This window comes from Seriola lalandi, unplaced genomic scaffold, assembly GCF_002814215.2.
Source record: "Seriola lalandi dorsalis isolate HSWRI2012SDOR001 ecotype SW California unplaced genomic scaffold, Sedor1 jcf7180002054764, whole genome shotgun sequence".
Classification (NCBI taxonomy): domain Eukaryota; kingdom Metazoa; phylum Chordata; class Actinopteri; order Carangiformes; family Carangidae; genus Seriola; species Seriola lalandi.
Window position 1 is genome coordinate 112,055 of NW_019525317.1, and position 13,048 is coordinate 125,102.

At 40.7% G+C, this 13,048-nt stretch overlaps 1 protein-coding gene across 2 annotated transcripts in view; it reads right to left on the reverse strand.

Annotated features, from left to right (window-relative positions):
- The window catches only part of pik3cb (phosphatidylinositol-4,5-bisphosphate 3-kinase, catalytic subunit beta), a 47,934-nt gene extending 35,871 nt beyond the window's left edge, over window positions 1-12,063 (reverse strand). Inside the window, exon 1 of one of the 2 annotated variants that reach the window (XM_023425033.2) lies at window positions 11,809-12,063. The gene's annotated coding sequence lies outside the window, so the exon portion shown is untranslated. Of the gene's footprint in view, window positions 1-11,219; window positions 11,330-11,808 lie in introns of those variants that run through there. The other variant, XM_087178971.1, reaches the window with a different exon arrangement.
- Between the last annotated feature and the right edge of the window lie 985 nt (window positions 12,064-13,048).

Below are 13,048 nucleotides of genomic sequence, written 5' to 3' on the forward strand. Positions count from 1 at the left end.
GGGGGGGGACTGTACAAAGAAGAAGGTGTGAGGTCTAAAGATCAAACTGAAGAGACAGTAAAGAAAAGTAAAATGTGTGAAAAGTGATTGAACACAGAGAACTGAAAGATAACAAGATGCAGTTGCACTGAGGATTTGTCCGCAAGTCTGCATCATCTGATGTGACTCGAGGGGCCCCATCGGCCCCCGTCATTCGAGATAAGACAACAGAAAGAACAGAGCACTCAAAGTGCCCTCTTTGAACCCTCTCCACTGTCCCACTTCTCTCACCATCTATTCCCTCTGCCTCCTTTTCTCTCTCACTCAGGGTTATTGTGGAGATGATGTTAGAAATCACTGAGTATTCATCTGAGAGGATTTCTCACCTCTGGAAACACTGAAGAATAAAACGGTCAACACTGAAGCAACAAGCAGACGAATAAGAGCAACATCATTTGAAAGTATGTATGAAAACAAAAAGGTGCATGATTCAGTTTTTCCACTATTAGTCATGTTTACCAGTTCTAACAAGGAAAGGATTGCATGCAACAACTTTTGATATTGACGGTAAAGATGTCCTGTAGTGTGTGACTGGGCTGTTCAAAAATATTAGCACAGCTGCTATGATAAAACATCCTGTGGAGAACCAACCTGTGCGGCTGAGTTTTGTGCTTACTTTATGTTTGTCGTCGTTATCTCGAGCAAACTGAGCAGATACTCAGAACAGATTTGAAATATTCACTGTGAGTGATTTGAAAAACAAGTGAAGAAATGTTATTTTTCTGAGAGTGGAAGTGAAAGGAGAAAAAAAAAAAACGTGATTCACACCTAAAAGAAAGTCTGAGTCACATGGTGCTGAATCGTTTAAGCACCCAAAATGAGAGAGTGAGAAAAGTATTTCCTGCAGCTGATGTTGCATTCAAGCGGAAGTCTTCTTCTACAACCAGCAGAATTTATCATAACCAACTGGAACCAACTTGAATTTTTACTATATTAATTCCTATATTTACCCATCAATGTGAATATGCTCTTTTTCTTTTTAATATTTCACTTGTAATTACCTGTATAGATGAAACTGACTCATGGTTAAACTCAATCATTTACACCTTACTTTACAGTTTTAATAGTTGAAGCTGAAGCGATTAGTTATCAATTAACTGATTAGATAATCAACAGAACAGTAAACGGACGATATTTGACCTCTGACTGAGAAAGACTTGAATCTGAAGATGCTACATTGGTCTGTGGTTTACTATAATAGACTTCTTTCACTTTTTTCTGACATTAAATACACAAAATGATTAATTCATTAACAAAATATTGCTATATTACAACTACTAACAGCATTATTATAGATATTTTTATCTCACAGTTTTAAGAAGTGAAGAAAAAATCTCAGATGACTGGTATTCATTTCATTTTCTAACTGGCAGAGTCAATGAAAACATCATTTGCTTGAGTAGCAGGTCTCGCCTCATTCAAACATGGCTCAATATGAGACAATAAAAGCCTTATTCATGTAAACGCTGAATGTAAGAGAGCAGCAACTCTAGCTTGAAACATCAAGATGAAACAGGAAGCCAAGGACGTGACCACTGTACGTGCGGACACAGTGCCCGAGGCGGTGTGTAGGCCTCTCCATCAGTACCATCTGCCTACAGTTCAAAGAGCTGCTACTATGGAGACCGAGATGTAAACTGGGCGTTATGGTAAACAAATATACAGTGGGCCAAAAAAAACCCAATGAGGCCATAAACCGTGATGACACGCAATGCCCACACTCTGATTGAGGCCAGTAAACTTCCTGTTTTTCCCCTGTGGTCCAGATGCTCTATCTTGTTTAGCAGGGTGTGACACAGAGAGGCTCACACAAACAACTGTGGGGAGAGAGTCGGACATGTTTTATGTAGAGAAACAATGATTATACATTTAAAGCAGTAAATCCATAGGAAGAGGTGAGACTCTGGGTTTCAACAGAACATAATTTATAATAATTATTTTGTGGTACAGTCCACACACACACACACACACACACACCGGGCACACACACACACACAGCTACAGTAAGATTACATGTGGAAAGTTCCAGGAAGTGTGCTGTTTAACAGAATGATAAAATCACAGGCCAGAGACAGTCAATGTTTTACTCCCGACTGAATTCAGCTCAAAGTATCACATGATCCACACCAGTGTGAGTGTGTGTGTGTGTGTGTGTGTGTGTGTGTGTGTGTGTGTGTGTGTGCTACAGTGGATTGTGAAGTAACTGAGAGAGCAAGACAGACAGAGAATTCAGTATAGAGCGATTCACTGATGACGTTTTTGCTGGAGGGCCAACCCCAAAGTTAGCTTTGCCGCGGTTCTCTGGAAACGACTGCACTGTAACATCAATGGTTTTTTGAGTTTGTTTCTGGGCTGAAGCCGAAAATAATCTGGTTAATCACAGATTGTTAAAAAAAAAAAAAAAGAAGAGCCGTGACGTTAGTGACAAATGATTCTGAAGCCTGAAGTTCAGACTTATGCTCTCACCATCACTTCATGTTTTCTAAAAAGGGGGATATCCAAATTTCTAAGAACTCTTATCTTTAAACCTTAATTTAATTGAAGTATTTAATTCTTAAAACTTTTCTAAATTCCCAGAGAGACGGCATGAAAATAGCTGGCAAGATCCTGATTGGTTATGACAACAAATACTGGAGTTGGTGGTGCTACTGCCGACTTCAATATCTACGAAACCTTCTCTGCATCTACTGGCCTTTGTAGACGTGCGTTTTAAACACAGGCATTACAACACATACAATATTCGTATTTGTTATATGAGATTATCTTGACGCAATTATGGTCGTTTTACAGACGAACAAGAGCATAAATGCAACTCCTGTTAGTTAAAGGCTAAAGCTACAACAAAGATCACATTCTCAGTCCTATTTTAAAACCTGCGATACAAAAGCTCCAATTGGAAAAAACCATAAAACTGTAAATCCACCATGAAATATCATTAATGAACACAGCACAAGAGCAAGAGTTTAGAGCATTAAATGGGTCATAATGGTTCAATTATTTTGTGACAAACACAGCATTAGTCAAAAGGTCCATGTTTTATACGTTTCCAGTGTTTTGTTTGAAGTGTTGATCCATAAGAAGATATATTTGTGGTTTTAAAAACCAGGAGGCCCTGAGCCTCTCTTCTGATTGGCTGACTGTTTTCTGAGTGATTGAATAAAAATATAGCTGGTTTCATTTGAACAATCTGAAAAACCAAATCCAGCAAGGCCGGACAATGGGTTCATGTGGGCGGGGCTTGGGGCATGGCTGAGCGTGGAGACTGTTTCATTGTGACATCACAAGTCACACAGGTCCTGACGGCTTGTTTTAAAGCTCAGTTTGTGAATTCAGTCTGTGTGCATTTCTCTGTGGACTGAGGCTTTGACACTTTCACAGTATTAAAATAGAACCTAGACCTGATTTATAATCAAACAACACATGGAAATCTACCTTTATACAATATGGGACCCTCAAATTTAGTTAAGTTTCTCTCAGGAACGAGTAACTGATTTTCAGAATAAAGTGCCTCTGTTTTTCAGATTCCAGGCAGTCGGAGAGGAGCAATGCAGCACTACTTTTGAGGCATAACAACACTGGGAAAACTATTTCCAGCACAATGCACAGAGTAGTGTTTAGTGACGTTAGGTTCAAGTGTTTCGTGCATCTGGCACTGCTGCACATTCTCTCTGCTCTGCTCTGGAGGACCAGCTACACAAACAAAAGAAAAATAAAACCAACTGATTTACTCATCTCAGTCTTATCATTGTACTAACTAGACTAACTTTCATGACTTTCTATCTATCTCTCTCCACACACACACACACACACACACACACACACACACACCCACCCTTCCTCTCCTCCACCCATCCTCCGTTACAGGAATGAGAGGAATGCACAATCCTAAAATGACTGGGGGCCTCATCAGTAGACAAAGCTCTCACTCTGGCTCACCTTGGGGCACATCCATGCACGCACGCACACACACACACACACACGCACACGCACACGCACACGCACACACACACGCACACGTAGTCTGCCAATATACCCTCCATTTCTTATTGCCTGGGTCATGTGGGTCAGTCACTAGGGGAGCATGCTCACTATTCTCATAAATATCCTTAACTTCATTACAGCCTTCAGGCCATAACGGGCAGTGAAAGTTCCTTTTGTAAACAGGTGGTTTTCCAGAAGGGTTGCATAATAAACCCAATCTCTTGGAGGGCACTCCCTGTCCCAACACTGCACCATTTCTCCCTCACTGTACCTGGCAGTGACTGAAAGCTAGGAACTACACATAAATAAATGCAGTATAAATTGAGAAATATGTTCACTGTGATCGCTATCTCATCTCAACTAAGTTTTTTATGTTCTTTATAATATTATTGTATGAATACAAAGTAAAAGCTGCTTGGAAACGTAAGAAATCAACTTAAGGAGGTTGTTCAGAAATCATGTCCATTAAAGACGATTTAGTTAACGACCTCAATACATGCAAAAGGACTGCGAGAGGAATGCAGCAGTACACACATTTCATGCACTCCGCACACCAAGTGCGGTCTGAAGGGCCATTGCATTTGACCATGCGTCATGAGTGCCTCACAGTAAACAAAAGAGCACTGTCCTTCCATTTCTAAAAACAATACCCACCCGCTCATTAGCACTGTGTGATGTTTATGACCCTCCGTCACAGAGGAACAAGAGAAATTAGTGGCATCAAAGTAAAGTTAAAGTTTTTATATCACTGCAGCTATTTGTGATATATGTGTCTACCCAGGGCCTTTAAGCACTTCTTCACCCTGTCTCCCTGTATTTAGCTACTTGCTTCAACCTCTATTTATAACTGCTATTGTGAGGCTGCCCTCAGGTGGGTGGGTGGACCGTGTGAGTCTGTGTGTTTATTCTCAAAAGTTCCTCTCAGATGCTGTAAATCAGTTACCTTCCAGCTGCCTGACTGAGCAAAGGTCCATCTCAGTCTGTAGACGGTACAGCAGCTGATCACTCAGAAGACAAACACACACAACACACACCCACAGAACTGTTACCAGCAACGGCAAACACAAGTGGGAAAGCTGTTCACACCGCCCTGACTTGTTGACATCATGAGGACAGCAGGAAGTTAGATGACACCACATTGCAATTGAATGCAGTTTAAGATAAATACTTCTCAAAAGCTATTAGCACAAAAGAAGCGAGAAATAAGAGGAAGACAGTGCTAAACTTCGTGCGTACTGTACATTGTCCAGATTCTTGTGCAGGACACATCAACACATACCAAGGCCAGTGATGCTACTTGGTTCCTGGCTGTAGGAACAACAGTCGGAGTTGTTGGAGTCACCTGAGGCCAAGTGTGAAAGATCAACGTGAGTGATGGTTTCTCTACTTTAACGTAGAAGCCTCCGTCACTCCTCTTTCAACCCTCCTGTCCTCCCGTATGTTTACAATGCATAAAAATGTAACCAGTTTTTTTGTAACATATAACATCCATGTTTAAACTAAAGGGCTGTCTGCATGTTATGATATCACAAGGCTCAATGCATGCTCACAGCAGAGTGTGTGTGTGTGTGTGTGTGGGATAGACATGTGCAGTGTGTGTCATCAGCAGTTGCAGACAGGGACCCGCGCTGGGAAGACGTGTTGCCATAGAGATGTGAAGCTGAGGTTTTGCCCTCTCAGGTTACTGAGTGGAGGCTGGACCCCCTTGGGTAGCAGCATAACCCAGCGCTATCTATGCATCTAGGGCTGCCGCGGTTACTGCATCAAGCTACATGCGAGGAGACAGCGAGCAACCACGGCAACCACCGGTGCCACACCACAGACTTCTTGTGCTTTATGTACTTTTTGTTTATTACAATGTTTTTATATTTGATATGTTAAAAATCTGAATGATGAAGTGTTTGTTCTTCTATCATTAAGTCCATCTGGGCTCAGATACAGACTAATGCACTAATGAGTTTATTAGTGTTATTTGAATATGTGAGGTTGAATACCTTTATAAAAATATGTAAAACAACTGAAAGACTTAATTTAGAACATCTGTAAGGCCTTTGTGTTGCAATTGTAATTTCCTGTTCGGTCACAGATTGCTCTGTAAGCAACAGATTGCTGCCTAAATCAAAGTAACGTGGGTTAAAATAAAACAAACAAACAAAAAAAAAAAACTTGCTACGCATCTGACAGCAGTGCTTCCTTTGTGACATAATTTTCTGTTTCTGTAATGTCACCAACCTGGTAAATTAAACCTGTTACAAAATGGTTTTGCAGTTATTTTTATGCTTTATGATCATCATCATAATTATACTCAAGATTCCAACAACAATCTCTTACACATGACAAAAACATATAAATGTAAATATACAGTGAGTATTCACTGGGCTTTGCTGATTCACCTCAGACCAGTCAGCGGGTTTTACTAGAGACTCGTCACAGAGGATGATGCTTTTCAGAGAGGAACAGATATCTATCTTATCTACCGTGCTTCACACTTTCCTGCAGCCCAAGAATCTGTGGTGATGGACAATCTAACCCTCCATAACTCCAAACACGCACTGTATGTCCAATACATCCATCCTGTTTATCATCTTTATTCCCCTGTATGCCATCAAAACATTTCTTTCCTACAACTTACTGTCCTTATCTTCTACTTTTTATTTCCATGCAAGTACGATCCAGTGTTTCCCTTCTCTCAGATTTAAGACCAGACAACATTTTAGCTTTGTTGTCTTCACCAAAATCATTAGATGCGCTGTAAATATAGACCACAAGAATAAACAGCCTGTGATTTCTGTGCATGAAATGGATTTACAATATTTTAATTCTGTGTCATACAAATGGAAAACTTGTATTTTGAAATGAAATGTAGCTGAGGAGTGATATATCATATCTCCATGTTTTCATATGGGCAGTGTATCTGCAGGAATGTGCTCCACAGATTAGAATAAGACCGTCCCAACATCATCAAGCTTGTTCTTCCCAGCAAGTTGCACAACACACTCCTGATATTTGTAAAGTCGATCATTTGAATATCCTCATCACCGACTGACTCACTGGCAGAATGACTTACTGACTGACTGGAATGGACAAGTTTGGAGAGGATAACAGGCAACAACTGTGGGAAACCTGTTTACTACCCAATGTCCACTACTTTCTCAACGATCCTAATAATGGTATTTAATAATGTTTATGCGCCAATTTTTCAAGTGAAAAGATGTCACATCTTCACACCATCCCTGCTCGCATCACCGCAGAGTACCACAACCGAAGTCTGTGTCACACACAGAGCAGCCTGTAGCAGGTCTCAAGGTGAGAGCGTCTTCATTTCATGTTTCAGTGTTAACTACAAAGTCTGTTTTTCCTCACACTTCACTTCAGAAAGCGAGAGTGTGTTCGCTGGTATAACAAGAGGAATAGCTTCCCACAGGTGACAGACAGATGCTGTCAAGCCCTAAATTGGATTGTAGAATTGACACTTTAGAGTAAATGTGAATAAATGCGTCTCTAACCACACCTGTATCGGGAGCATTTGAACTGTTTTCCACTTAAATTTATTGTGTTCCAACTTAATAACCGAGAATGAATTAAAGCAGTTATTAGTTCATGGTGTTCTTGTGCAGACTTCTTTATATGACTCTGCACATGTCATGTAAGATTTACTGTATCTCTCATATATTTCACTGTACTGTCTCTGGCATTTCTCTCTCTCTCCTCATTACATCTCCCTCTATCCCTTTCCTGCTGTCTTCCCTGCATTCCTTGGCAGGTCCCAGCGTGCTGTGCAGCAAAGTGGAGAATTCCAGCAGGCCGCTCTCATTTCAGTCACATTTCTTGCTATGGCAATTTCCCTTCTATGTATAGTTTTATAATCAGCACTTGGGTACAGTTTCTACTCAGTCGAAGAGAATACAGAACATTCCACTTTCCTCGGTCCGGACTGGCAGCGGATGAGACTGTGCAGCTTAAAAAAAAAATAAAAAGACAATAGTGATCATGCAAGCTAGCAGACATTGTGAAAGCCAGCTTGCACACACACAAACCTGTCTCCCTTTCATACTGATCTTTGAGAGGATGTTACGCAAGCCTTTCACTATAATCAGGGGTGATTACTTTAAAGGTATAACAGCAGGAAGTGTGAATGAGTGAGAGACAGCGAGAGGTGGCAGAGACACTGGGGCAGAGAGTGTGACGAGGAAGATAATAGGGATAGTTGCAACACACACACACACACACACACAGGTGTTTCACTCCAAACAACAGAATATACAAATCTCGTTACAAAAGTGGGTCTCTTGAAATAAATACGTAGGCGTTTTATATGAAATACGGTGAAAAACAGCAACAGCATTTTATCTAAAGGCTTCAGTGCAATCAGTCTCAGTATTCAAACACAGCAGGCAATCAGCGAGACAGAAGCTCAGAGGCAGCGAACATATCAGGCAAAAGAAAAATCAGCTGGTCAACGACCATTGCAACAAACACACTGCTAATAATTATTCTCCATATTAAACCTTCAAAATTCATATTTTCTCATTTGTTTTCCACCTTTTTCTGAACTTGGATATTCAGTCCCGCATCTCTCTCCGTCTCTTTAAATATTTTGTTTGATATAAACGTACAGTCAGGTCTATAAGTGTTAAGACATGTATCCAAGCACACAGGACTGAAACAAGCTTTCCCTCGCTGTTCACTCAGTATGGATGTGAACACTCTCAGAGTCAGCATTTTTACCCCACAGTCATTGTTTCATTTGAAATCCAAGATGGTGGAGCAGAGCCAAAACAATGAAAAAGTATCACTGTGCAAATACTTACTGACAGCACTGTATGTTTGGTTTAATCATGCTGCAATATGCCATTACACCTCTATATTTTGATGTGCTTCACTCTGAAACTCGAAGAGACATTGAGCACTCTGAAAAATGCTACAATAAACTGCATTATTGTTGTGATAACTGGCACCAAAACCTCTGCTGGTATATAAAGTAAAGTCTAGCTGGATCAGCCACGTGGCTCCTTGCTCTTATCTTAACCTCAGAATTTCACCACGCTGTAGGTCACTGAGACTAGAAACATTTCACTGCGACCTGCATCATTCATGTAATTCACAACACAAATAGGACCCCCCCCCCCCACACACACACACACACACACAGAAAGTGATCTCACTCAACAGCACTGTTCAACTTTTTAAGCCCCATGATACAGAACATGGACGTCACTGCAGTTGCAAAACTTTCCTTTTTTTCTTGCTCTTAGAGGAAGACTTATTTAGGATTCTGCTTTCATTTGTGCCCAGTTTCTCGGTAGAGGCCAGCTTTGGGACTAAATCTGGCTTGGACTAAATAGCTGCATTGTTGGCGGATGTCTTTAGAGTGACGTCAGTTAGCCTTATCAGTGTTCTCTAACTTTACCTCAGAGGAGGCTTGACAGCGGGGCAGACCCCACCCAGCACACGGCCTCCAGGACCAGTGCCTGAGTAGTAGCAAATAATCCTCTTGGTAAATTCTTCTCCTCTTTTGTAACATGAAGCACGGCTTTAGGATTTTCTCTCTGTCAAGACTGAAGTAATCATCAAGTGTGATGGACAGTGGAAATGTGCGTGTGGGCTGCTATAGAAATGCTCTCATGCATTAGACACAAAGATAATAGCTCTGGAGATTAGAGAAGTCAACAGTGAAAGAAAATCATCTTTAAGCTTGTGTGTGTGTCTACATGTGCCTCAGGCCAGGTTAGAGGTGGGCATAAAATCCTCTGTAATAGGGCTGTATATGTAATGTGATATTATAATTAAAGTATCCAGAAATTAAACTGTGAATTTGTTTACACTTAAATAACCAGATTTGATTTCTGTTTTTGTTTAATCTGGAGAATTAGAGCAGTATCAATCCAATATCGCCATTAAACAGTGCTGCTCATTTATTTGCAGCTTCACCTACAATGGCTTCAAATAGCCAGAGATATTAAAAGGATAGTGGCCTCCGGAGAATTGGTGTAGCAATATCTGTACCAGCTGAAGAATCTCTAACGTCATACATCAAATTAATGCTCAACCCTCAAGCTAGGGGCTGATCACACACTGTAAGAGCAGAGTAGGCTCATATATATATATATATATATATATTTATATATATATATACACAGACACCGGTCCACAAAGCTGCTTTTGTTACACTGTACATGCAGACAGTGACATTATCACCGTAGACCTACTGACACAGAGCGAGCTAAAGCTAAACTCTGGATTACTGTGACTGAAGAGCAATAAAACTCTGAAAACAAACAACATAAAAGCGCACATAAAGTCAGCCACAGCTACATTCTCCTTGTATATGACACATGCAGTACAGTTGGCACCGGTCTATGTTTACTGAGAAAGAGGATGACTTAATTAGAAGATCCAAATTATGACAATTATAAAGAAGTAGCCAGAATGTCAAGTCAGCCATTATCGTCAAATAGGCTCCTACAACATCTACTATATCAAAGTTAGCAAAGTTAGCATGAGCGGTTTGAACAGACATCGTGGTCAGACTAGTAAGTAGTAAAATTAGTCCACACTGTTGATTTATTAAACTTTTAATGAATCAAGTTGAATTCCACAACATCAGAAGGATCATGAAACCTAACCAAGCAGCTACCGTCTACCCAAGGATCTGAACCTCTGCTGACTTCTGTCTCAACATGAAATAAAACCAAAAGGTTGGTATGATTATGACAGAAAAGCTGACGACTACATGAATTACTCTCCAAAGTTTCACATCCTCTTTATCTGGCTCTGTTGTCTATCTATTTCTCAACAATAAAACAGACACAGCTGCCACATTAAAGCTTCAAATAGTGTGTCCCAATGTAGACCTGACGTGGGAACCCTGGGAACAGGGGTCACAGATAAAGATCAAGAGGTTCTCAAATAGTTTGAAAGCTTGATCTCACTGAAATCTAAAAATCATGGATCCCCGAAAGAGAGAATACAGGGTGAGTGACTGTATGTATAAAATGTGAAATCACACAGCCTTGATTGTTATATAAGAAAAACTCCAGTGAAGTCCCAAAGCTGGGAGGTTGAGGACATGTGACGAAACAAGCTGAAATAGTTAAAACAGCTTCTGTCATTGCTGTGAAAACAGGAGAGAAATAAAAAATGAACACATGCTGTCCTGGACAAAACAGCAACTATACAGTTACAATACAAGCACCTACCAGAGTCACCTCGGTTTGGGCTGTAATCACTCCGGAATGCTGCATTCCGTCCTCGTACGCAGGGAGCACCCAACAAACTGTTTAGAAATCTAATGAGTTTGTTGTTGTCTCGCTTGGTGGATGAAATCAACGACTCTCCCCCAAAAAACAAATCGGCACTTCCTCCCTTCCCCGGTGTATTTTTTTATTCAGCCCCAGCCTGCATTTACACCCGGGAACAACACTTGGTTTTCATAAACTCCAACTTAAAAACTGTGGTCGCCGTCGCCATCCACCCATGTTTAGGGATTAGGTTTGTGGCAATAAAACAAATTCTGGCAGATTCATTTTTTATCTGAATAATGGTGGACAAACTAGTTTGCTCGTTAAATGACGAACTGAAATGTGGGTGTTGATGATTTGCTGAAGTTTTTACGCTGCGTTTTTCCGAGGAAGGGAACTTATAGTTTTTTTTTCTGGATAGCTTAAGCAATGCGACGTTGAATTGGCAGATTGATGAACGGAGTCTGGTGTGACGCTCTCACACGACAGGTTAAAAGTGCGGGGGGTAAAATCAATTACAAGAAAAGGGGATAAGTGGGTGACTTACCTTTAGTCAGTCTCTGGTGTGATGTTGTTGAAGAATGAGGCGGGCGAACAAACAGCTGGAAGTTAATAGGCTATTGCTGCAATGTCTTCAGGACAGAGTCGGTTCTCGTATAGAAAGTCTCGTGCGGCAGAGGAATCCACAGCCGGGCTCTTTGCGGGCAGGACAGACCTCGCAGGTGGAAAGAAGCGCGGTCTGGCTTCCTGTTTGTTTCAGAAGGTGAACTACTACTACCACCACCACCTCCGCTAGCTCTCCCTCCGCCGCCACCGTCAAGTCTAAGAGAGTAACAGAGAAACAGCACCTCCGGTCAACGTGTTCAAAATAAAAACCCTCATTGATTACAGACAGCGGCCTATGTGAGACTCAATCTGCAGCGTTTTGATTATTAATTTACAGCCAATATATTGATTTTTTTTTTTTTTTATCCCACAGATGTTGGACAATAAAGTCCGTAGCCTAATAATCATAAGATTCTGTATGTGAATAAGAGCATGAAGATTTGAAATGATAATGTATTCGGATTAGAGTTTTGGAGATAGTCCAGCTGTTCAGACAAAACAAAAACAAACAGACACAAACACGAGCTGGAAATAATCATCCAGACACCTGCACCTCAAAATATTATGTACAAATCGATAGTGTATAACATGTCAAAAAGAGACCCGATTGTATTTTGTTTCGCCTGGCTGTATTTCTAGTAGGTGATAACAGTTGCTTACAGTGTGGCATGTAGTGTACAGTGGGGGATATAATTATTCTTGAGGAACATGCTGCATGCAGCTCCTAAATTTGTTTCCAGATTAAAAAAATCACTTTGTTTAAAAAATCTAAACAATATAGTTCAAAATCAAATAACAGAAGCAAATAACATATTTTATAGCCACACATTCCTATTATTCAACAATCTTTTGCAACATTAAACTTGAAAACACTTGACTTGCAGTCCTGCTGTTCCTACGTGACACTATGAGGCTTTTATTGTGAAAGCCGCATCTCCTCTCTTCTGGTTTTATTCTGTCTATCTGATTTGATGCAGCTCTCCAGTAGCGGCTTGGAGGTCAGGCAGCTTTTCTCCCAACAGCCACAAAGCAGCAGCACAAAACTTCTGAGCAATGGTTTCACCCGGAAACGCAAAACAATAGTTTTTAAACCTCTTCTTATTAAGAAAATACCCGAGTGAATGTATTTGGCAGGTAGGAAGTTCAAATGGCAGTCGGTTTATACATGAATAAGGACTAAT